Genomic DNA, 26416 nt, shown 5'->3' with positions numbered 1-26416 from the left:
CTCTCCGATGCCCGGGGGGAATGAAAAGGGGGAGGGAAGAAATTAAACCCTCTCCTGCCTCAGTTTCCCCACAGAGCTTGCCCAGAGAGTCCTGTTTCCCTTCTGTCAGCCTTAAGATGTTCCAGAGAATCTGTTTGGACATTTAAAGACTCAGGAGGGTGGCTTGTTTTGTTTTGAAACTCTCCTTGTTATCTCATGTTTATCCAGTTGTTTTCAATGTTAAGTTTTAAATCTCTTTTTGTTAAAAATAAACGGGTGAAATGTTGGGGCCCTCCCCCTGCCATGTAGCCCTGGGAGAGGGGCCCTGAGGGGGAGGCACGGGGTTTCCTGAGCCCCTGGTCAGCCTCGTTCCCCATTGGTTGTTTTGTGTTCCCCTGTGCAGGGAAGGACCCTTGGGTCCTGTGAGTGCAGCAGTTCCTTGGCAGAGCTCCAGCCATGTGGCTGGAGAAATAAACATCTCTCTGAAACATCTATCAAGAATCAGTCTATATATATTTCTTTCCATGAGCCTCGTTGTCTGATGCAGTGTGTTGCAGTATCTGCACTGTAACACGTGCCAAACTTATGTGACTGAGTCTCAAAATTTTGTTTGTTTGTTTTTAAATCCTGTGGCATGGTGTCCCATCTGAATATCTTAACTGAATGTTGAGGTACTTCAGAAGTAAAGTTATGTTTCCTCTTGAGGCACCAGGTAATGGAAGTAGAAAAAAAGAGTCTTAAGAGTAGACTCAGTTCGGGAAACTTCTGCAGAAAAATATTACTATAGGCTGATAAAGAACTGGAGGGCCAAGTGGTACATTCATAGAATCACGGAATCACTTAGATTGGAAAAGACCTCTAAAGACATCTAATCCAATTTTTGACCCAACACTGCCAAGTCCAACATTAAACCATTTCCTGAAGTGCCACATCTACATATCTTCTAAATACCTCCAGGGATGGTGACTCCTTTGGGCAGACTGTTAAACTTTCCATCACGAAATTTTTTCTAATGTCCAGTCTGAATCTCCTCTGGCACAATTTGTTCTCTGAGAGGAGATTGAGCCCCCACCTCATTGCAACCTCCTTTCAGGTAGTTGTAGAGAATTAAAAGCACTCTCTCTCTCTCTTGACTCCTTTCCTCCTGGCTTAAGAGCCCCAGTTCCCTTAGTCACTCATAAGACTTGTGCTCCAGACCCTTCACCAACTCTGCTGTCTTTGTCTGGACTCACTCCAGCACCTCAGTGTCTTTCTTGGAGTGAAGGGCCCAAAACTGGACGCCAGATTTGAAGTGCAGCCTCACAAGTGCCAGTACAAGGAAACAATCCATGCCCTGGTCCTGCTGGTCACACTATTGCTGATCCAGGCCAGGATGCCATCACCCTTTTGGGCCACCTGGGCACTGCTGGCTCATGTGCAGCTGCTGTCACCAGCACCCCCAAGTCCTTTTCCACTGTGCAGCTTTCCAGCCACTGTGCCCCAGCCTGTGGCACTGCCTGGGATTGGTGTGACTGAAGAGTCGTGACCTGGAACTTCACCTTGTTGAACCTCACACCATTGGCGTCAGGCCATGGATTCAGCCTGTCCAGATCCCTCTGCAGAGCCTTCCTGCCCTCCAGCAGATCAAATTCCCACCCAATGTGGTGTCATCTACAAACTGACTGAGGGTGCACTTGATCCCCTCATCCAGATCATTATTAAAGACATTAAACAGACTGTCCTCAGTACTGAGCCCTGGAGAACGCTGCTGGTGACTGGCCACCATCTGGATTTATCTTCATTCACTCTGGGCCTGGCCATCCATTCAGTTTTTAACTCAGTGAAGAGTGCACCTGCCCAAGCCATGAGCAGGCAGTTTCTCCAGCAAAATGCTGTGGAAACATTGTTGGAGGTTTGACTGCTGTCCAGGCAGACAACATTCACAGCCTTTTCCTCATGCATTCTGTTGGTCAGCTGGTGATAGAGGGACATCATGTTGGCCAAGCAGGACCTGTCTTTCATAAACCCATCTGGCTGAGCCTGATCCCCTGGGTGTCCTGCATGTGTCATGTGATGCCACTCAAGTTGACCTGTCCTTGGCCTTGCTCCAGTACCAGGATCAGGCTGACAGGCCTATAGTTCCCAGGATCCTCCTTCCTGCCCTTTCAGATGGAAGTCACATTTGCCAAGATCTGGCCAAGTGGATCGCCCCAGTTAACAAGGACTGCTGATAAATGACGAGAAGTGGCTCAGTGAGAACTTCCACCACCTCCCTAAGTATCCTTGAGAGGATCCCCTCTGGCCCCATAAATCTGTGTGTGTCTAAGTGGTGCAGGACATCGCTGACTATGTAGCCTTGGATTATGGGCTTCATTTGCTCCCTGGACCTGTCTTCCAGCTTAGGGGGCTTAGTACTCAGAACCCAGTTGATCTTACTATTAAAAAGTGAGGAAAAGAAGGCATTTTCTCTGTGTTTTCTTCATCCTTTTTCACTGTGTTTCCCCCTACATCCAATAAATATTTTTTCAAAGTTCCTTATAAAATAACAAAGGGGAAAGATTGGTTGTTATTTTATACTCTTTTTTATACCCCTTTTACCAATGCAAGTGATAAATATCATTAAGCTTGTACTTCTAGTGATAGGAATAAAAAACATTCAGTGTTAAACTATCTGTTTAAATAATCAGAAAAAGTTCAGGACCAATTTCCATATTCACTTATAGCTCATAACTATTTTAAAAAATTAAGTAAGTCCCTTTCCCTGTGTGGGTTTGAAAATCCTTTAATCTTCATGCCTACCTTTCTAGTGCTTTCTGTTGGAAATCCTAGATTAGCTGTGTTACTTGGTAATGAGCATTTCATGTAGGGAACTGCCAACCTGAATCATTGAAGAAGCAGATAAGGCTTCTATTTTGCAGATTTGCAGCACTTCTGGAGAGCTTTGCTGAAGCAGCACAACTCAAAGTGAATGCAAGAATCTCTCTGTCTGCATATAAGCAGTAGGGTCTAACTCAATTACAGACAAAATAAGCCATTCATTGGACGTATCAGGTATGCAAACTTTAATCTATGAAGGTTTGGTTTAGTTTCCCTTCAGATATATGGGTAGTATGGTGACAGATCTGGTTATTAATCCTTAATGAGTATAATTATTTTGTGTACTGTTTATATTTGTATTTCAGTAGTTCAGAATGGAAATTCCATTACGAAAGAATATGAATTTTGTCTTTGATTATGAAGGATTACTCAAAGTCCTTATCTGGTTACAGCAAGTTGTGTTGAGTCTCAGAATGATTTTCACATATTTCTCCAAAAGGCTTCCCTGGAAAAATGTTGCAAAGGCATTAGTGAAAAGAGTGACTAATCTTAAAGGCTCTGGTTTGAGAAATTCTGAGATGTAAGAAACTGCAATGCATCTGTCCACTGATATAGTGTAAAAATATTGTGATCCACCTGGTCTTCAATTCTTTCAGAACCTCAGGATTGAAAATTTTGGTGGGAGTTATGTATTGAATGTGATTAAGAGACAAGAAATATTATTCTACTCTGTGTGGCCTTTCAAAGGTCTTTAAAATAACATTGATGTTATTATAACATTCAGACTTATAATGCAAATGATAAAGAATACACCTAGTATTTCCTGGGTGAATATTCTTAATTTTCAGATGAAAACTATGACTGATCACTCTCCAAGTGATTTCATTGACCAACAACATATCATTCTCCTTTAATTCATATTATCAAGGCTATTGGTGATGATTTTTGAATACTTTCGATGGTTTCCAAGTTCAACCCTATTTCTTCAGGCATATTCTAAATCTTCTTTGAAGACAGAACAGGAGGGTATGAGGAGGAGAATCTTTTCCCAGGTTATCAGTCACACTCAGCTCATTGTCCTCTTTCAAGGTCAGAAATCAATGTCACTTTTGGTAAGATAAAATGGTTTTATAAAGATTTGACTGTATAAAATAATAAACTTTTGCTGTTCAGATCTCTCTGCTGGTCATAATCATAATTAAAAATGCAATTAATCTATTCAGAATTATTTTGCTTATTGGCTTTCTTGAAATACCTTTCAAAGTTTCTATGAAAAATTAAAATCTCAGTTAAATTTTAAAATGCATTGGTCCTGCTTTACAATGTTTTGTAATATATTAGGCTGTTATAAAAGTGTTCTATTCATTCATACTGTGAACCAGAGCCTCCACTTAGTACTATTATTTTAAGTTATTCATTAAGGACTGGAATCTGAGACAGTCACATTTTCAGTAAGCATTATTAGCTTTAGATGATACTACTGAGTGATGATGAAATAAAGATTAACTGTGTTGCCAGCATACCTGTGATGTATAGTAGGATGACAGATTTGTCTTATTCTTAAAATCTCATGAGGAGTAAAAGAAATGCTCAAAAGTATCATTATATAAGGGCATTACATAATTTATAAGTTTGCAAAGGAATGACAGTAAGAACCAGAAAAAAAGGACAAATTTCATTTTCTTGGTGTAGAACTGCATCCAAGATTTTTCAGAAGATAGGTGAGGGTTTTTCTCCTCTGTATATTGCCAGTGCAATGCACAGTGTAAATGCCAGAAAAGGAGAAAATAGTACTTTCTGATTCTGATCCAATAACCCAGGTAGGCAAAGGGAAAGGTCTTGCAGCTGACTTCACTGCATTTTTACAGCAGATGTTGCAGTCTGATCAGAGTAGGATTTCCTTATCTAAATAATTGGAATTATAAATATTTTTAAAAGTATTCTCTCAGTCAGCTCCATAGATGGTTTCCATCACCATTGCATGATACGCTACTAAGAAATACAGAAAAAAATAGAAAACTTAGAAATAGGTTTAAAACATGATGGTGGATATTTCTTCTGAGATTAAGTAACAGTTAACAGTATAACAATTGCCTAGTGAAAGATAGAGTAAACTTTGAGAAAACTGCAAACATATGAAAACTTTCTAAGAAAAAAGTTTGGACAGCATTATTTAATGACTAAATAAAACTGAACCGAGAAGTCTGTACTGAGTAAAGAAAGCAATTCAACAGGATTTCAGGAATACAAATTATACATTATGACTATGTTTTTTCAAATGAATAGGTAAGAAGCATTAATTAAACTGTTTAAAAATAAATTAGAAACACATGCAGACATGCTGTCTCTCCCTGGAGGGAGGTAGATGGAATAACAAGTGTCTGCCACCTTGAATTTGCCAACAAATCCATACAAAAGGCAGAAATAAACCCCACATTTTATTGTACTTCTTAGTGATTTATTGTTTTTTAATCCAATTCTTTGTCATTTGCTGGACTTCTTCTTCAATAATGATACTATGTTCCACCATATGGGTTTTTTCAGCTAAAATATATAAAAAAAGAGGTGCCAGATTAGCTTTGAAGATCAAGCAAGTAAGAAATATAATGACACCAAAGATTGAAATATATGGAAAAACAATAAGTTAATAGAATAGTACCTTTCTGCATTCAAGCAGAGCTGTAAAAAGTGAAACACAATCTGAGTGCAGTTCCTGTGCAAATCATAATCAATAACTGTAATTTTTAACAGTATACTTAGGTTTTTGGGGTCATCATTGATTGTTAATATTTTATCTGTTTTAGCACAAGTACATAAAAGGACAGTGTTCTGATGAGTGTTTCCTCCTGGCTCTGAAAACAATTTTACTGTACTGAGTTGCTAGAAAATTTAGTAGGTGCAATAATAATGTAACTCTTTAAAGCATATTGATGCACACTTAAAGCACAAAGTCAGATTTGCTCAAATCAAGTAGACTTGAAATTTAATCTATTTCTTATTCTGTGGTGATTATGGGTATCTCAAAGTATTATGATAAAACAATGCATTTAACTTATTGAAAAGATAAGTGAAAAAACCAAAGCTGGTATATGTAATAGTTCAGTGTAATAGTGTCTCCTGTTAGGAGACAGAAAACTTATATAAACCAATACAGAAGCTGAATTTAAGTCTTCATTTAAACAGAAAGGAAAAGCACATAAAATTCTTTTCTGTTAGGATGGAAGGTGACTTAACAATGACTTCAAGCCCCAAAGTACTTATGGGGATCAGTAGAAGGACACGCTGTTCAGAGAATTTTTCTGAATACTTCATTTGTTTTATTCAAGGAATTTAAATCACGTACTCCCCACTACAGCTGTGTGATTCTCACTAGTATTTATATTGACCTTTTAATTGTTATAAAATCATGCATTTTGGTACAATTATCATTAACCTGCAAGCAATAACCTTTTACATGTTTAAAGTGGTTGCAGTTCTTGTTATTATAGACCACTTTCAATGCTGTTCATTTAGTATGCTGTGTTTTTAACACAAATGTAATCCACTCTGCATTTTCCATTTAAAATGCATAAGGCAAAGTGCATCATAACAGGATGTAACTATGTATTAATCAAATTAGCACAACACTTCAAAGGCCCTGGCTTTTTACTAGGCTACTGTTAGACCACAATTCATGATGGAAAGCAACAGTGTAATGAAAGGCTTGGCAAGGGAGCTGTTTATTTTCTTTCCAGAAAGATATATTGTGGGTTAATTTTCATGATGGGAAAAAATGTGGAGGAAAAGTAACAGTAAGCATTAAGCTAAAGCACAATAAATGCAATTTAAAATACTACCGTGGGTTTGCTATTGACAAGCATAAATGTAGTAATTAGTTGATGACACAACAGAGCTTGAATGACCTATTGTTTAATTATTCAAACTTCAAGATACAAACAAAGAAAAGTCAGATTGTTCAATACTCACATTGTGAAACAGGAGCAGCTGGGAAGGTTCTTCCCTCGTCATACATTTAGCTTACTATCTAAACATGAGACCCTTCAGCTAATTCTTTTTAACTACCATTTCTCAACAATTTCAAGTGTACACTACTTAATTTCATTTTATGATCATTTTAAATTTTGTTTCAGAATATGAAATGAGGTGGTGTGTCATACTGACTCCTGCATAGAGTAGTCATGATTAAGGAAACCCAATCTAAAACACTTCTAGTGAACCACAGCAAAGCATCAGGAATGCATAAAGAAAGTGTCTGCATTGCTCTCCTCACAATGTAATGGCTTGTAAAATGTAAAAATAGTTTTCTTGCTTAAATTTATATTCTAACGTCATTAGAGTTCCAGCTAAAATTAAAATGGTTTATGCTAAATTTTGGAATTATTTTTAAAATTTGTTCATATGTATTTGTTCCATTAACCCATTTCCATTTTTTTCATTTAAGTTTTTAGGCTGCAGGGTAGTTTGAAATTCAGTCTGAAAGTCAGGGATGATACTCCCATTGACTTTAGCTGCAGCAGGTCTGAATTCATGTTTTCATCTAAGTCTTCCCTAATGCAGCAATAACTTCCTTGTCTTCCAAATCCAGCCATCCACTCATTTGTTACTCATTTGTTTATTTATGCGAAATTTTACACATGCAAACTATTAATGTTGTTTTCTGAATCAGTATGTAGTCATTACACCCACTACTGTTTTCTGTTTATTCCCAGTAGATGAAGGAAATAGTACTCAATCCTCTTGTTTATGTTTTGTAAAACACATAAGAAATCTTTATGGCCGTATCTCTGTTTTTATTATTGAAGTGCATTAGTAATAACAAAGTCTGTATGAGCACCTTTTTGGAGATGCTGAAAATGACTGAAATTTATCCTATGGAAGCCTGCTTTGACATACTTGATTTGACATGCACACAGGCTCTTGCTAGAGAAAATCACTAAGGAAATGTTATTTTAAGTTATGATGGTAATGCTTCCAAAAGGAAGATTGAAGGTGACAGGATAAATCTTTAGGAACCTTTCAATTATGAAAGAATGCAGTCAGTGCAAATTCAGAAACTGTTCAGAGATTAAAAATATTAAAAATAGAATCTATCTCTAAGAGTACATATATTCCTTCTATGTGATATCTATACAGGAGACATAGCACATATATAAGAATTTTATATGAATGATAACATGAATTTGTATTAGTTGTCTTTATATGGTGGATCTGAGCATGAGGTAATACAGATTTCAAGCAGTACTGGAATCATCTGTTGCTTAAAAGCCAATTTAAGTTATGTTTTGAAGAAGAAGATTAGTATTTAAATATATCTTCTGCAATCTGCTAAAAAATAAGTAAAAATCTACTGAACTGGAACCCTAAATCAGCCACATTCACAATCCTTAGCATTTGATGGTTTAATGTGATATTATTAATAATTTCAGGACGTATTGGTTAGTTTGTTTCTCTTTCCTGCTTGGGAGAAGCTAGATTACTGACAAAAATCCTATATATATTGACATAGATGAATGCAGTCACATAAAAAGTAGCTTTTGTTATTGACTGTATAGGAGAACTGTGTGCGCACACACGCAAATATTTCCTTTGACTATAAAAATTTCAACTATTCAAATCACTCCATGAGATTTCATTGCACCTGAAGAGCTGGTGTCCAGTAATTTGATACACACTTGCTGCAGTATTCACATTTAGTTCTGACCCTATGATGTGCTATATAAGAAATATTTTCATCTGAAAATCTCCAGCTAACTTTTAGTTTAAGTTTTAACTTAAGCTTACAGGTTAAGTTACTTTTTTGTGTCATGTCCACCACAATGACTTCACGGAAACTTCCTACATATTGTCTAAAGGTATCCTCTTCTCATTGTGAATGACTAGGATCAAATATGAGGATAAATTTTTATCTTAGTTATGAAAAACTCTCAGTTATGGCTGAATAGAACTGTCCTTTCAAAGAAAGGGAAATTTTAGATGGGAAGACCTACAAGGTCATTCAGCTATCTCTTTGTGTCATTCTCTGTGGTATAATATTCCTATGTTCCCTCTAGATGAGATTTAAATCATTCAAATCATTCCATCATATCTCTAGAGAGAGTCTTTTTCATATTTAACAGACCTTGAAACATGAGAATATCTCTTTTTTTTTTAATTACATGTTTTTTCAGTTTTATTCTTTCACTTCTGGGCTGAATTTTAGCATAATGTATTGCTTATCAAAACAGGAAGAGGATAATTTTTTCTGCTATAAACTATGAATATTATTCAATATAATTGAATATTAAGCTGTAATGAAAGCAGGACATTTTGGAGGTATGTGTTCAGTATGAAAATCTTAGAAGAAAGAAAAACCAATTCTGAATATTAGGCTTCCTCCTAAAAATTTGTGTATTAAAAGTCCAGTGAAGTTTCAGATTGATAAAATATTTATGGGAAAATAAATGCAGTACTTTGAAATTTCTCCCATAGAGAAATACAGCAATGGTTTCTGGAACAGGAGCAGAGGACTCATACTTCTGTGCCTTTCTCAGGGAGAAGGGGACTATCCAGTCAGTGCTTCACGAAAAGTAAAAATCATGCCAAAGCCTTGATGCAGAATGCATGTTCTATAATTTATCTAGGGAATCAGGTTGCCTGAACTAGGCTTTTTAGAGCATTGAAGTTCCTCCTACACCAACACCACAAGAACGGAGAAAGTGAAGTTACTTAACTGATCTATGTATGAGGGTGCAGAACAATTTCAGCAGTTATTGCTGTTCTGGTAGGGAAAAAACAGTGTTTTTGAAGCTGTTTATCTCTCATACCAATATTCGTGCAGTATAGATCAGATGACTGAAGGTGCAGCATGTCAGGGAGAATTATGTTGCTTTAGCAGAAGGTAGAAACATTTTAAAATTAATTTAAAAGGAGGGGAAGAACAGTACTGGTGATGACCAGGGTGCTTTTTATAGGAAAGACTGCTTGGTACTGAGAAAAATGGTATTGTATTTTATTTATATAACTTCCCTTTGGAAAGATGGCTAGAAGAACTCTTCCAAAACCAAGAAGTAGATTATGTGGTGAGAATTCAAGTATCTCTTCAAAAGAAAATCACATCCAGGAAAAATCTTCTTTAGATTCTTTAAATAAAATGAAATTTTCAAACTCTTGAAATTCTTCTTGAATCAAGTGCTCCATTTTGTCATCATATTTATTTTCATTTCCCCCTTAATAAATTTCAACCCTCTCTGAAATAATGTAGTCTTGAGTGAAATTCTTCTACCTTTATTTATATATGAAATGAAGGCATCCCATATTTCAAAAATATTTATTATTAATTTCATCATAGGCTAAAAGCAAATAATCTCACCCCACCCCACAGGAAATTTTCAAGACACATACATCTAGCTTGCATCATGTCTTAGGTGCAAATATATTTGGTTTACCTATTACATTTAGTGTTCTGTTTAAAAATATCTCAGAAAATTAAATTTTTAAATGAATAGGAGAGGAACCTTCAGGACTTTTAAAAAAATCATTACTTAGGACGCACAACACATATGCAGGAAATTGTGCTATTTATTTTTACGTTACAAACCACTCAAATTCAAGTGCTAGAGATAAGAATAAATAAACTAATTTAAAATAAAATCCCAAGTGTCACTGAAGTTTTATTACTGTAGGCTTGGAATTATCTCAGATGCCAGACAGCTATATTTCAAATATTCACACAATTTGCCATATAGAAACTGTATACTTGTCCAATTCTTCTTCAATCTTAAGGTTTGTAAATCTCCATAAAATCAAGCCAAATCTAGTACTTATGTTTCTAAGTAAAAAAAAGAGTTGCAATCCAACTACTTTTTTTTAATATAAGGATATCTTCTCAAGATATAAGCTGAGAAGGATACAGCTAAGATTCAATTCCAAACATTAATGCACATTTCTGTGTCAATATTTCAACATTTCGACCATGCTAAAACTTTAAGAAGTTTAATCTAAACCTTTAACTTTATCAAATTCTCTTGTTAACACATGTGACTTTTACTTCTTCTTTAGTTAACTATTCAGAATGTGAGATTTTCAGTATGTGCTTGCATAAAAATGCACTAACATCTCTTCACCCTGAATATGTCAAAATGGGACTTGTTTTATTAAATTTATAGATTTTATGAGGGAATCCTCTGTCCTTTAGACACGTCCTCCTGTTTCTCTGTATGGTATGAAAGTATGAAATGGATCCATTAAAACAGAGCATACTGTTTTTTAGAGTTTGGTGAATGCAGAGATGAAAACCCTCCTATTACAGCCAGTTTGACACTTTGAGGTTCACAGAGTAGCAAATGCAGTTCTCTTCTGTTTTATGATGGCTGAAAAGCAAATTCTGATTTACTTGATCTGCACACGAACTTTTAGTCATAAATGAGCAGAAGATAAAATGCAGCCAGGTACTGAAGGCTTTGTTCAACAAAGCCAAGAAGGCTTTTTTAAAGAATTGTTTTGCAAATATCTTTCAGTAAAACAAAATAGCCTTTCAGTGAAGAAATTTTTCTGTTTCAAACTTTAGTAGGACTTTTGCCATCAAAGTTTGCTTTTTTCAATAAGTTATCAAAATGTCAATCTATGGCAAATGATACTAGGACATCCAATAATTGCGGTGTTTTGTTTTAGCCCTAGCTGTATCTAATTTTTGTCTTTTGATATCTCTCTGTTGGGTTTTTCTCTTCCAACCAACACATGTTGCCATTGATATGTAGTAGCCAGTTGGTGGCCCTGAAGATTTACTAATGTGATTGCTGTTCTCTTTGTTGTTCTCCCCTGGGTTGTGACATGACAGGTACCTGCAACAGTTCTAAACAACTTGTTACACATGGATGGGAAGGAGCTTTGAAAAATTTCGCTGTACCCTTTCTCTCTTTTGTTCACACTGTATAAAGAGATGCTAGCTATTTCTTACTTGCTTTCAGTCCTGGTAGAGCAGGACAGAACTGGCAATATAACTAGAAGTCCTGCTTGTGAGCTGTCAAACCCAATTCCCAGAGCAGAAGGCTTAGATAATGTCTGGTATCCATCTAAAATGAAATGAATCTCTGAAACTTTTTGGGTAGTTTTGGTCATTGTGACTATAAATGTGCTGTAGTCAACTAGTTAATATCCTACTTAAACAAAGTTGACTTAATGAAAAAACTCTGATTGTATACAGCTGTATACCATTAATATTTTTGTACAGAGCTTTTAACATACAGGAAGATATAAAGTAAATGAACAATACATGACCTAAGACAATACATAACTGTTTCCTTAGTTCCAAAAATGCATTTATTGATTTTGTTTTCACATGGTCAAGATAATACAAACATTTGTCAGCGTCATCCTTTAGCACTCAGCCCATGCAGAGCTATTAAAAGTTACCCTTATAGATCTCACCACAAATAAAATGCCATTGCAGTACATACCATTACACCCCTCCTTCAGATTTACAAATAAATATGGTCTTCACAGAGTAGCGTTAGCAGTGTTAGAATACTTCAGTTGCTGTTGGTAGCAATAGGCATGATAATACTTTTGGGATGAATTATGTATTAATTGTTTTGTTGAAAAATGGAGATGAACTTTATTTATGGCTGGGTTTCTCTAAAAGGGTTACAAGGGTTGCTCTTCTATTGTGCACAGCAGGTTTTCAAATCAATATTTATACATTTTCTGCAATGCTAATGCAAACCTATCCATTTGTTAAAATAAACAATAAGACCTGACCTATTTACAGTGCTTTATATGTGTTATACCAGCTTCTCTATAAACATCACTGTAGAGAATCAACACTATGGATTCAGTGGTGTAATTTATCAAATATGAAATCTGAAAATTTAAGATCCCATTCTGTGGTCTTTTTATGTATGTAGCTCTCTGAAGTGGTGTGGAGGTCTGTGTGAGAATGGGTTACAGGACTTCATGATATAATTGCTCTCCCCCAGAATTTGGAAACTTATTGGAAACTTGAAAACCCAGACTTAGGTTCAAAGATCAGGCCACTTTCTCTGCTAATGCCCGGAAAAAGTAGCCCTTTTGAATCCAAATTTATACCTTCTGAAGATATAATTCATGTCTGTGAGAATATATCTCCATTCTAAATTGCTAGATTTCTTAATACTCTTCCCATCACTCCTCACCTTTGACCCTGCAGAATCACTGCCTACTGAAAGGAGAGGGGGTTTTAGCCCACTTGGCTCATTCATCTTTAAATCTTTTCTTCGATCTTCTTTCCCTTTTAAAACCAGGAGTGCTGACAACTGCACTGAGTGTTAGCTGAGCGAGTAGCCTTAATTTATCTTATTAGAATCTGAGCCCCAACCACCAACCTCATTTCACCTCAGACCTTTTCCCCACATTTATTAAAAATGACTTATGTTCCTTTCAGACAATTTGCATAGAAAAGATATGTCAAGTGCTTAAGTGTGATGGATCCCGAATTCAATAAACCCATATCAAAATTTTCACTATCTCATAACATTAAAAATTAATTTTAGATATATAATGAGAAAAGTCCTTATATTATAAATAAGAGCTGTAAGTAGCTGTATTGAGAAATTTCATTTTGCACAGTGTGTGACTATGGAGGTGTATAACACCGAGATTGACTGATTCTTCTGTCATGTTTTGGTGCAAAATAAGAGATATTGCACTGACCACAACTATATCTAGAGAAGATTTTGATTGATATATTTGAAATAATAGATTCGATGTTTGAAAATTTTTTACCAAGACCAGTTACAGCTTTAAAACTAGGTACACAACTATTCTATAGACCATGTATTTAGTATTTCCTTATCTGTAAAAGAAGTTTAAATGTGTAATTTTTAAAAAATTAACTGTTTAATTTTACACTGGTAGAACATAGTAGAAGACTGGTAGAACAGACATATTTCTCTTTTTTAAAGTCAATGTTGTGTTGGTTTACATTCTCCAGGGATTTTCTTTAAGGAAGATAAAATTGGCAATTGAAACACGCTCACAAGAATCCAAAAATAGATATTTAAGGTCAAAAAATGTCTTCATGATAGGCAAGACTCAGGTTCATCCCACTTAACTTCAGTTCCTACAATGTTCCAAGGTAGTTCTACAGCTTTCTTCTACAGTCACCATAGAAATCAAAAGGATAAGGAGTTTCATCTTTCATAGTATCGGTGTCAAAGTTACGTGGATAGATTGTTGTTCAGATGCTTGAGTCTCCCCACTGGCTATGAAAGAGCACAAACAGATGTATTATACTGGTTACATCAGCTTAAGACAACTAAAACTAGGTGATGAATCCAGCCGGAAACCACTTGAATATTGAAACCACACTGGAGCTTTAGGCTCTTACTATTCCAATAGGGGAATGATGGAATTAATCACTCTCACTGATGGAGTACTAACCAATAGTTCAATTATGGACTAAAGATGACTTGTCAAACATACAATATTTCCATTATAATAATCTAAGTCTATAAGCACAGACTTGACTGATCTCATCTACAGACCAGGTTCAGCTCTAAGGTGAATATGCAGAGCTCCTTTAAAGTCCAGAACAAGCTGGCTGCTCCACCCAAAGAATGGCAAGAAGCAGCCACAGTCCTGCAGTAGCACCATCTTTTATGGGCTAAATCAGCAGCAGACTTACAAACGCAGATTCAAGATAAGGCTAATATTGAAGGAGAAATCTTGCTCAAAGATATTGAGCATCTCTATTTCTTTGATAAACAAAAGACACTAATAAGGATTTGATGAAAAACAAAGAGTTTTTATATGTACATAGGCATAATTTCCCTTGTAAAAGAATGAAAACTTACTTGCTTTTTCTTCTTGAATATTAAATATGTTACTTAGGGAAAAACCAATAACCTCAGACATAAGTACCTTTGTTGCCAATATTTTGAAAGTATGAGGCAAATAAACAACAAAACCAAGTTTTAATAGTCTCTTTAGTTCTCACTGCTCTTGTAATTTTTATCTTTGTTTTTTTTTTTTCTTTAAGATAGCATTCAACCTTCTGGCTAGAGTTAAATTTAAAGATGAATTTAAGATTGGTTATTAGGAAAGTAAAGTGCTTAACTTATTTGAACTGATTGCTGATAAAAAGCCTTTCAATATCACTTAGTATGCACTCTAAACACTCGACGGACAGAAGATACAAGTGCTCCCTCACTATAGCGAGAAGAGGCTGACTGTGCTCTGAAGTTGCTGTCCCACTGGCTACAGTTGACAAGACCCCTGTATTATCTGTTCTGCAAGTGGAGCACTCATACTTATCGTTGCAGGAGCTATCACTGTTACTTTTTCCCATATCATATTTAAGGAGACTGCTTAAGATATCCACTTCTTCCTCTAATTCAAATGTGACATTAAACGAGGTAATTTGTATTCACTATTGACATAGCCAGAATACAGAAAAAAGGAAATTATTTGTAGTGTTTGCCAACAGAACCATTGTGTGATTTCCTGGGAAGTAACAACATCATCAAGTTTTGTGCCCTTATATATAAAACATATATATATATATATATATATATATATATGTCATTAGCCAAATTTGGAACAGTCCATCATGAAAAAAAAAGAAAACTCACAAAAAGTATGTACATGAAAATGGAGGAAAAAATTGCAAGAGTATCCAGCAGCCTTTACACTTTCTGTTATGTGTATTCTCTAGTTATAGAAAATGGAATTATGCTGGTTAAGATTCATTTAATAATACCATTCTCAAAATAGTTTCTGACAAACAACTGAATAAGAGTAAATTAAAGGGTAGGACTGTCTGTATTATTCAGGACTTTCTATTACATTTATGGTCCTTGCTGGTTTTTTCCAACCATTAGAATTAACACAGAAATACAGATGTGTCTAGGCAAATGAAATGATGTATAAAACAATCTCAAAAATGAAATACTCTGTCTCTTACAGTTTCTCTAAAGGCATCTGAAAAGAGCACTTATCTGAAATGTTTTTTAGCCATCCGAAATATCTTTTTATCAATGGAATTGCTCAAAAATTGGAAAACTGGCAAATCATTCTGTGTAAGTCTAGAGAGTTCATAATTTTTGCTTTATTTGATAACTTCTATAAAAATGTTGAATGTATGAATAGTTTAGTTTTTATCATGAATCAGTATTCCAACCTTCTTTTGAGGATTGTTGCACTTTTTATTTTCTTTGTCTTTTACTTCTACCTTCCTCCCTCTCTTTCTGTGTTTTTTGTTTCTTTAATGTGTTTTTCCACTTAGAAAATGAAAAGTCTTTGTTTCTTTGAAAGCTAAAAGGGTCAAAATAATGTGAAACCAAAAATATAAAAAAGAACATTCAGTTTCTCTAAAGAATAGAAAAGCCCCAAAAATTTATAATTGGGCCAAAAATCTGTTTTTTAAATACATACTCATTTTTGTGTTCAATCTGAGGACATGATTTTTTTTAGACATTATTACATTTTTTGGTAAGGATTTTGACACCATGTCAGAATAGATAGCTAAAAGTATTAAAAAAATGAAATTCTCTGGTAAATAATTTTAAATTTGCAATTTGTATCATATTGCTTACACACATGAATGTAAAGCTGACGACTGAAAATTGGAAATACCTCTGTGTAGATTAACTTGAAATTAACATTGACCATGTCTTAGAGGTCAAAACAGGCAGTTCTAAAAATTTATTCAATTTTCCTCTACAGATGTGAAGTGCAATGCAATCTTCCTGATGTACAGATGATAAAGTGCATAGAGCCAAGCACAGGTGGGTTTTACAGTTGGGAAAACCAGCAGGAAACCATCTCATGGACCCACATGCTGCCACTCTACAAGGCTCAGGCTGCTTGTGCTGTACCACCTCTGCCCCAGGTATCGGAACAGGGGTGGGCTCGTGGCCACAGCTGTGCCTGTGGCAAGCTCCCCAGTGCTGTTCAAGGGATTTTAGGTTGATGTTGCCTTTTGGCATTACCTGTACAGCTGTCTAAAATCCCACAGCTTTGGAAGGGGAGCACATCATCTAGGATGGCTGTCTGCACCTATTCCCCACCTCCCTCTCCATCCTCTTCTGCAGCAGAGTGCTAACCCTTGTGGTGGTGTGGAGGAGCAGGTGGCAGCTATCTAATGTCTTGCTATGAAGCCACATGGACACATTTTTCCTGCATGCAGACACCCGAGGGTTTTACGCCTTTAGCACAGGCCCATCTGCTGCTCTCTGCTGCACATGTTGTAGAGGATACTAGTGCTTAAAGAAATGGGCAGTAAAACTGTGGCACACATACCTGGGACCAAAGCATCAGCTGACAAAGAGTTGGGGGTGCTGTGCTCTTTCTCAAAAGTTTCAGTGTCTGCCCCAGGTTATCAACATGGTTTTGAACTATGCTAGAATTGAAGGATTTAAAATTATTTCTTAATTCATATTTTGATTATTTTCTTAGAGATGTATTGTATATTCAAGTACTATGCTGTTCTCTCTGAGGCTTAAATTTTTGGAACAAATTGAGATATAAACTCTGTATTTCTCTCCTTCTGCACATGACTAACCCGAAATAGACCAGTAACATAGAGGAGAAATCTGACAGGTATGCTTCAAATGTGGTATTATATAGGAAAACTACATTTCAACTACTACATTATCATAGTATGTTACTTAGATCAGTTTAGGCCTAAATAATTCAAGACAGAAAACAAAGACCAGTACTTAAGTTAGTTTCTAATATTCTGGGTGATGATCTACCCTTGTGGAGTTAAACACGGATTTTAGCTAGCCTTGGACTGCTTTTCAGAAAACCACCTCCTTGTGAAGCCTTCATCTCCTCAATCATGTCCATGATCTCCTAAGAACAGATATGTGGGAAGAATCACACTCTGCCACTTGTGAAAAGACAAAACCTGCGTGTGTTTATACATGAACGTGAAAGTACCAAATCCAATACAATTTCAGCAAATACAAATGACATCTTCTGCTTTCCTGACTTTTTTAATTACACTAAGCTGAGCAGATGATACTCCTCCAGAAGTTCTGAAGGTCACAGACTCACCCTTGATATCATATATCATGTAGAAGAAAATGTGAAATAGGCAACCATATATAAAGTATTAGATTTCCCAAAAGAGGAAACCTTTTCAATTGATCTGTTGCTAGGTCTTTAATTAAGAAGAACAAATCCACACCCCAAATCCTCCATATTGTTACACATATATATTATTATATCCCAGAAACCTAAATTCTCTAAACCCAGGGTTCCAACATTTTTCCATTTCTTTAATCTAGAAATTTGTTGCATTTGAGATGTTTTTTTTTCTTTTTCTTTCTTTCTTTCTTTCTTTCTTTCTTTCTTTCTTTCTTTCCTTCTTTCTTTCTTTCTTTCCTTCTTTCTTTCTTTCCTTCTTTCCTTCTTTCTTTCCTTCTTTCCTTCTTTCCTTCTTTCTTTCTTTCTTTCTTTCTTTCTTTCCTTCTTTCTTTCTTTCTTTCTTTCTTTCTTTCTTTCTTTCTTTCTTTCTTTCTTTCTTTCCTTCTTTCTTTCTTTCTTTCTTTCTTTCTTTCTTTCTTTCTTTCTTTCTTTCTTTCTTTCTTTCTTTCTTTCTTTCTTTCTTTCTTTCTTTCTTTCTTTCTTTCTTTCTTTCTTTCTTTCTTTCTTTCTTTCTTTCTTTCTTTCTTTCTTTCTTTCTTTCTTTCTTTCTTTCTTTCTTTTTCTCTCTTTCTCTCTTTTTTCTTTCTTCTCTCTCATTCTCATTCTCTCTTTCTCTCTCTTTCTCTTTCTCTCTCTTTCTTCTCTCTGTTTCTCTCTTTCTTTCTCTCTCATTCTTTTTCTCATTCTCTCATTCTCTCATTCTTTTTTTGTCTTTGTCTCTTTGTCTCTTCCTCTCTTACCCTCTTCCTCTCTTTCTTCCAGCCTGTGCTCAGTCACCCTCACAGTAAAAAGATCTCTCTTTTTTTCTTCTTCTTTTTTTTTTTTTTTTCATTGGAGGAATAATTACAGTTCTTTTCAAATCTCCTAGGAAATTTTTCAGCTATGTAAAGTTATAACAAGATGTGACATCCAGTCCTAGCTAATCAGTGTTCAACACAGACCCACTATTGCAGTGCAGGGGGTGGCACTTTCAATTTGCCCGTGACACTGACCAGGTTTTTAAGGAACAGTGAGTGAAGGGAGAAAATAGCATAAAAATGCTTAAATTTTTATAGAAAAGGTATAACTTTGTAAGAAAGCACTATCATAAATTCAAAAAAAGTATATCTTAATGATACACTTAGAGTAAATCATTTGCCTTGAGAGACAGGAGGTCTCTGGTGACCTGTATGGCAGCCACAAGAGACTACCAGGCTAGCTACTTTCAGCTAAATGTACTCTCATATTAATATTTTAAAATGCCATAATGCCTCTCTGAAAACCTCAGAGGACAGATACATCAATTTGCGAGGTCTTCACTCCAGGAAATAGAAACAGGGATAATCTGCCATTAAAAGAAATAGTTCATTATGTCTGCTTCTTGGGAGCACATAAACTATGTCCCTCACATACTTATGTTGCAAATCCTCACTTTAATGTGAAGGGAAACACCATGCCCCAGAGCTTTATTGTCCCACTGTTTATTAGTACAAAAAGGTTTCTTGTGGTATGAAATCTTAAGCTTGTTGCAGTAATCAATCAGCTTCAAAGAGTCTCTTCCCTAAGACAGAATCATTACAAATAAATCAATTAAACATAAAGTTTCTATTTTCAGGAGGATCACAATACAGAATACCAGAAGTGCATCAGTGCACCATAGTTAGAGAAAGGGATTTTACTAGGTTAAACTGTTTTTTCTTTCCAAATCCCCCCCCTTTTTGTTTTGTTTGTTATGTTTTGTTTTGTTTTGTTTTGTTGCAAAGAAAAAGAGGTTTATTTTTTATTTCAGTTAAATCTAGAGTATTCCCCCCTTTATTGCCTATTTCAATATGAAAAATTTATATATTTATGAGAAAAATAAAAACTACTTAATTTATCTAGATTTAGAAAGGAACGAGAAATTAATTTGCATTGTTTTGGCTATTAAGGACACAAAATCAGAAAGGGATGAAATTAAATTAAATATGTGAATAAAAAAATTCATGTTTTATTGATTTACCTGCTGGAGGAGGTACCAGATATTAGGACATATATGGAATTTTTTCCTTGAGGATTTTTGGTTTATTGATGCTCAAATATGTTCCTGAGATTTCCCATGGCGAGAAAAAAAATCAGCAGTGACACCAATATTCACTCCTATTCTATTCTATTCTATTCTATTCTATTCTATTCTATTCTATTCTATCCTATTTACCAGTTTACTAATATTATCATTTTTCTTCAGTGTATAAACTGGCTACTCACTAAAATGTTTTGATCAGCTGGATTTTAATTTTCTGGGACAGGGATGGGTGTGTGGCTCTTTAAAAACACATACATTCAGGTTATGCTTATTTTCATCAACAACATGTCAAAGAAGGAGTCTTTTTTGTCTTGATATGGGAGGTGATGTTCTGATCCTGAGAAAAGTGATGATCTTAAGTTTCAAATTTCATACAGTTTTATACTGACTGCTAATTGCAAAATACTTTTGATGTATATTCTGCATGTCAATGTTCTGAGGAAAAAAGGTGATTTTAAGTGAAATAGAGCTGCTGCTTCTGAGCTGCTTCTGCTGTGCAGGTTGGAAGCTATGCTGTAAAGGATTCAGAAAAAGACAGCAGAGAGAGGACAGTCTTTGATGGAAACACTCACCCACATAACTACAGCCAGTTGCTATTTCTGACACACAGATATCTTGTGGATAAAGCAGATGCATGGTCATTTATGGCTGCTGGGCGTAGTCTTGTTTTTCTGTGTACACAACCTGAGATTTACTAGGTAGGGCCTCAGGTCTGATTTATAACAACTACTAGGGACTACAACAGAACTGTACTCGAAAAACTAAGCTGAAGGCTTGCTGAAGGCTTGCTTGAATCAGGTGTCTAAATAAATCGATCATTTTTGTTCGACTTGCAGTTTAGACTCGGTTTCGACAATTTTCTCCATGGACAAATTCAGAAAAAATATTTTGTTTTGGATCACCTCAAACAAAATTGTCATGTGTATTTACTGCACTGATGTCAAACATTTTGTTCCAATATACCAGGGAACTGTACTTCTTGTCTGAGCACCTAGTATTGAGGAAATTTCGACCTGAGCTTAGAGTTCCTTGAAGAGTACAAAGAGTACATCTTCCACTGCAAAAAGCAGCTTTCTCCTGAAAAATGATGCATTATCAGCTCACAACTCTGCTGATACAACACAGAAAACAGCTCTTGACTTGATGGCAAAAGGGACAAACTGATTCAATTGCAGTATTCATTCATGGCCCTTAACACGGTTTCTGAGTTGTGAACAATAATCACCCTTACTTTCTAAAAGCAATTTTTAAGGCTACATAAATCTGAACAATTTTGTAGTGGTGTTTTCACTTGCTATAGGTGGAGCTCAGGATTTGCAGGTTTGTCAGTCAAACCATTCAGTTAATTCCTAATACTATGTAGAATGAATCAGTATTAGAGAAACAGTTCCTAAAGTTCTTAACTTTTTACTTTGTTTCCAAGCAAGGTAATCTCGAGACAAATTGCATTATGCCTGTAGTAAAATAAAAAGTCAGGTTTCCAATATCACCTGGATATTTGGCACAAACTGAGTTTGTGGCATTCTTACCTTTTTATCCCTCACAGACATATTTCAGAGAAACAGAGAAGCATGGATCCACTCCAAATAAATTCTAAGACTACATAGTCTTGCAGAAAGGGGGGACTGTTTAGATAGTGTAGCTATGATCTTGCAAATATTTTCAGTAAGAAAAAGATTCTGGATGGAAAGCAAAGAAATGTATTTCTTGTCTCCTTTAGTCCTGATGGAAACTCGTTGGAGAAAATCAGTGTGGTTCTAATGATGGAGCTCATCATCCCTGCAGAATTCAGTAACAAGAACTACAGCAGTACAAATTGATGTCCTTAGTCTGCTGGAAAGAAGATTTCCTAGAGCCAGGAAATCAGGTCTGAATGCAAGAGTTTATATTCTCCAGTCGAATCCCCCACAGTGAATCATGTTCATGCCCTACCATCTTACATCTTAGAACAAGATCTCCAGAATGGCGGGGGAATTTCCATCCTTGAAAATTTTAAGTCTGGACTATAAAAAATCCTAAACATTCTGGTCTGAACTCAGTACTGACCATGTTTTAGGCTGCAGGTTGAACCAGATGCCCTCCCAAGGTCCATTCCAGACCAAAAGTTTTTGTTATTTTACAGCGCTAGCACCTGCTCTAAAAGAAAGACAAAGACACAGGAATTGTCAGAGAAGTGGAGTTCCTGCCAGGATTTCTACTTTTTATAGTAGTGCTGTTTTGCTGATCCTGGCAAGACAGTGGATAAAAAATATCGCTATGAATAAAAAAATTGCTGTGAATTAACACAATCAATCAATCAATTAATTAATTAGTTCTAGAACGATGACGAGTAGAAACAAAGATGAGACAATATTTGTGCAAAACATATGTGCCATGTAAAGTGCAAGAAATATTCAATCTTCTTAGAGCTACCACAATTTATCAGTTTACCTAGTCATATATCCATGATTGCAATGCTTGTAAAATGGCAGCGCTGAAAATAGCTGGCCCCAGAGGGCTTTCAAGGCTAGTGATGCCAAAGAATTAATTTACACTGAGATATGAAATTAACGTTTTGTTCCAAGGTGAAAGGAGAATAAAATAGCAGAGTGGTAAATCTGTGTGAAAGGAGCCGGCATCATAGCAAAGCTATCTTCCTTTATGAAAAACAAAATGAGCTAAAACCGTTCAGTAATATCCACTAGTTCCTTGATACATAATACACTGTGCATATGGTGAAATGTCAAAGTGCTCTTCCAGACCCACAAAGGAAACAAAGGTACAGAAAAACCTCTTACTATAACACTAATACTTCCAGGGAGTTGGCACTAATTCTGTCACTCTATTCAAAGTATAAGCATTCAGCTACATTTTCCTTTGACTTACCAGATGGTCCTCATAAGAGAGAAATATACCTTTGAATTAATAGCATACTTGCTGTTTTTGCTTATTTCTCTAAGGTAAGGTTGCATCAGAACCTCTAATTGCTATAATACACCTGGTCTGATAATAAACAAAACAAGTTAGGGATAGAAAGAGAATAGACTTGTGGTCATGTTAGGAGGCTTGTTACGTGCTTTGTCTGAATGCTTGAAAGGCTTCCACAGATGTATCACCTTTGGAATGTCGGATCTTCTGACCCTACCACTATAAAAGATCCTCTTTATGCAGCTGAGTGATAATAGAGAGTTTCGTTAATGAACACAAGGTACCATTTTACTTTCAGGGCCATGTACTTTATTTATTTATAGGGAACTTATTTGCACATGTAGACTGTACTTAACTGTCACCTTGCTTAAGCTAAGAGTGTAGTATATCTACAAGCTGGGGACTTGTTTCCAGCAGTCTGAAGTACACCTTGTTAATGTATCTGTGAGCTAAAATCCGTATTTTGAAAATAAATGCCTACTTCTTCAAGATGATTTTGCCATGAAGAATTGCTGATTGATCTTCTGAGGACACACTGAGAACTACCCGGTAGAGGAATATTAGTTTAGATGAATTCTAAGTGCAAATTTTTGCCTTCATTAATTGTCATGACAAGCCCACTATATTTGATGTTTTCAGTTTCGTAATATATGGTTTTCTGATAGATACACTTCCATAAAACAGAATTTAGTTCTGTATCATTGAATAGTACAGCATTAAAATAAATAACATTTCTGCTCCTTCAGGTCTTGCCTGTGAAGTGGTATCTCTCAAATTTTGCTACATATATTTTTCCACTTTTGATGATAAGGATTTTATATGAAAATCATTCATTATAGAAGAATCATCCATTGATTTCTGAAGTTTTTATATCAACCTTGATTGCATTATCAGAAAAATAAAACCTACTTTGCTTAGAGACAGTGGCGGGAAGAATTCACAAGGACTGTTACTATGACATCCTTCCTGTGACTCTTGTAGTTCAATCATGTACCCCAGTATATTACTGCATGCCAGAGAGCCATTAATTTCATCAATTGTATTTTCAAAATGTTTCTGCCTTTTGTTTATTAACTCTGGTACATGCTTTCCTGGTGCTTGGTCCATGCACCTCAAAGAAGCTCTCACTATCTTAGAGTGGATGACACACAGAGGAGCTAGGGCAGTTGTTATGGTGTCTCAGCATCTGAATTTGCTGCATTTAAGTCAAGGAATGCTTGCTGGTAACTGTTACTCTGTTAGTTTGAAGTCTGACTGGAAAAGCAAAACCTGAGCACATAAAATTATTTGTCATATGCAGAACATAATTTTCTAGAAAAGAACTAAGTGAAGGTAAAGGGATATTGTGTATAATATATACAAAGATTAGATCAGAAGGTGTCTTTTTCCATCAGCCTGCAAGTTTTTCATGGAACTGCTATTTTAACAAAGGATATTAGAAGACCATCCTAGCCAAAGATGCTCTTACAACCAAACTTTTTGCTTGGTTTTTAGGAGATCTATACCCATGTAGTCTTTCTTTCTGAATTTATCTTTAAATTTACTGTTTTATTTGGAGACTGGACTTTAATTAGCATAAGGCTTTCTCCTTCCTGCATTAATTTAAATGTTTCTCTTCCCAGCATACCCCTCCATGGCCCTTAAACAGTTAGTAAGTGACTCCCCATTTATACAGAGTGTATGACTTCCCACTATCTCTAGTATCAGTTTGACATTCTTAAGTCTAGAATGTGGCTGTAGTTATATGTATATACCCACTATAAAAAACTGTGCAGTAAAACTAAGCATAATTCAAAATTTTAAACAGAATAATTTAATATAGTTTATGATTTGCTGCTGACTGAGACTCTACCTGTTAACAAATATTTTGGGATGACAACTGAAATGGCATGGTTGTTTCCTAAATCATTTTTAAATAGCCGCCTTTATTCTGCTAGAATGTAAAGGTACCCTAAGGAGAAATATATCTGGACCCTGTTTTTTTAAACACAGTAATTGACTTAGGTTTTTTACTAACATGTTATTAATGCCTTCATACAGGCAAACTCTTCAGCTGCAGCCACCAAAGTACAGCAATTTGTTATCTGAGAAGTAAATTAGAAAGTTTGATTCTTTAGACATTATCTGGAGTAAATAGATGCACAACAGGAAAGACCACTGAGGGCCACATTGCTCTGAAACTATATCCTTACGGAATAAACGGCACTTAGTGTCTGCAAATGTATCAACATCTGGTGCACAACATGAAGTGGAAGAGGTGGATCATTTGGCTCTGCATTGTGAACTGCCCTGGCAGCCCTTGGAAAAATAATAGAGATGTTACTAAAATGACTTGTGGCAAGGGGCCAAATGCTGATATTTTTCACACAGCTGGACCTACCACTTAACCCAATGAAGTTCGCATGAATTTCAGTACGGGGCATGAATCTATCTATTTATTATATATCCATTTTAATAAACTGTTTGACCTTGTACTTTCTAAGCTTTGAATAAAATCTATTTGATTCACTGCAAAGCTTGCTACAGACATCTTATGAAGTTTGGTATTATTCAATGCTGTCTTCATTTTGCTGCATATAATGGTCCTATTCTTCACCATTCATGAATTATGTAGGTCAGTACATACGCATGCCAGGAAAACCTTTCTAGCACCTCATACAATCATGTGTTTTGTATATGTAATGACATACGTTATTGTGATTCTCTCAGAAATATTTCAGGGAAATACTAGAATGTTGAAATGACTATTTTTGTTTGTCTCCATCTGTATTGTCAAGTGAATTAGTTCTCATGAATGCCACTGTGCAGAGATAGAGAAGGAATAAAATAAAAAATGGGGAAAGGTGTGAAACTAGATGCTTGGCCAAAAATAGCTTTGCTATTCATGAAACATACTGCTGTGTTATGGTTTGATTTTGCAGGTTTGTGAGTTTGTATACTCAAGGCTAAGAATTATTGTTCATTGTAAAGATATAAATGCAAAAGTTATTAGAAATCTTCCTGTGCAATGATTGACTAAATAAAGGAGATTAGCTAAGACTCTGCCCTCATCATGTGTACCCTGATCTTTTCCCAAATCTCTATCATGGTTCATAAGCATTGCTGCTGGTAGTCTAGTTCAGATTAAGATTCGAGCATTTCTGGGTTCTGGGATGTTAAAATATTGCTACCAGTGAGAATGAGGCAAAGCTGGGGAACAGTTACTTTCAAAGCTAGAAAAGATTTTTGGATCATAATTGCTACTTGTCCATGCTTCCAAATTTCAAATTTTGTTTAATTTTGATTATTCACTTCATAACACATAAGCACTGAGAAACTGCCTAACTACTGGTCTTTTAATTGTCTCTGACACGCATGTCTATCAGGTGAATTAATGGAAGGGACAGGTTAGTCTTTTTTTGCTAATTTTTATACCAATTAGGGAATGAAAGACAAAATTTCATGGCTAGAGACAGGGACAGGTGTTCATTTCTTTAATTTTTTTAATGTGTGTTCAAAGACATAAGGAATCTTCAGAAGCTGCTTGGGACCCAAAGGTTTTTAGAGGCATTTCTGGAAGCAACATAACAAACTTACAATGAGGTAGAA

At 35.6% G+C, this 26416-nt stretch overlaps 1 long non-coding RNA gene across 2 annotated transcripts in view; it reads left to right on the top strand.

The window, feature by feature from the left end:
* Window positions 1-25867, top strand: part of LOC108449779 — a 58607-nt gene extending 32740 nt beyond the window's left edge. For both annotated transcript variants that reach the window (XR_001866070.1, XR_001866071.1), the window contains exons 4-6: window positions 15694-15806; window positions 16453-16618; window positions 21642-25867. This is a non-coding gene — a long non-coding RNA (uncharacterized LOC108449779). The remainder of the gene's footprint in view (window positions 1-15693; window positions 15807-16452; window positions 16619-21641) is intronic.
* The last annotated feature ends 549 nt before the right edge of the window (window positions 25868-26416 follow it).

The sequence above is a fragment of the Corvus brachyrhynchos genome, unplaced genomic scaffold, assembly GCF_000691975.1.
Source record: "Corvus brachyrhynchos isolate BGI_N302 unplaced genomic scaffold, ASM69197v1 scaffold324, whole genome shotgun sequence".
Classification (NCBI taxonomy): domain Eukaryota; kingdom Metazoa; phylum Chordata; class Aves; order Passeriformes; family Corvidae; genus Corvus; species Corvus brachyrhynchos.
Note: the sequence above shows the minus strand (reverse complement) of the source record. Positions and strands in the feature narration are given on the sequence as shown.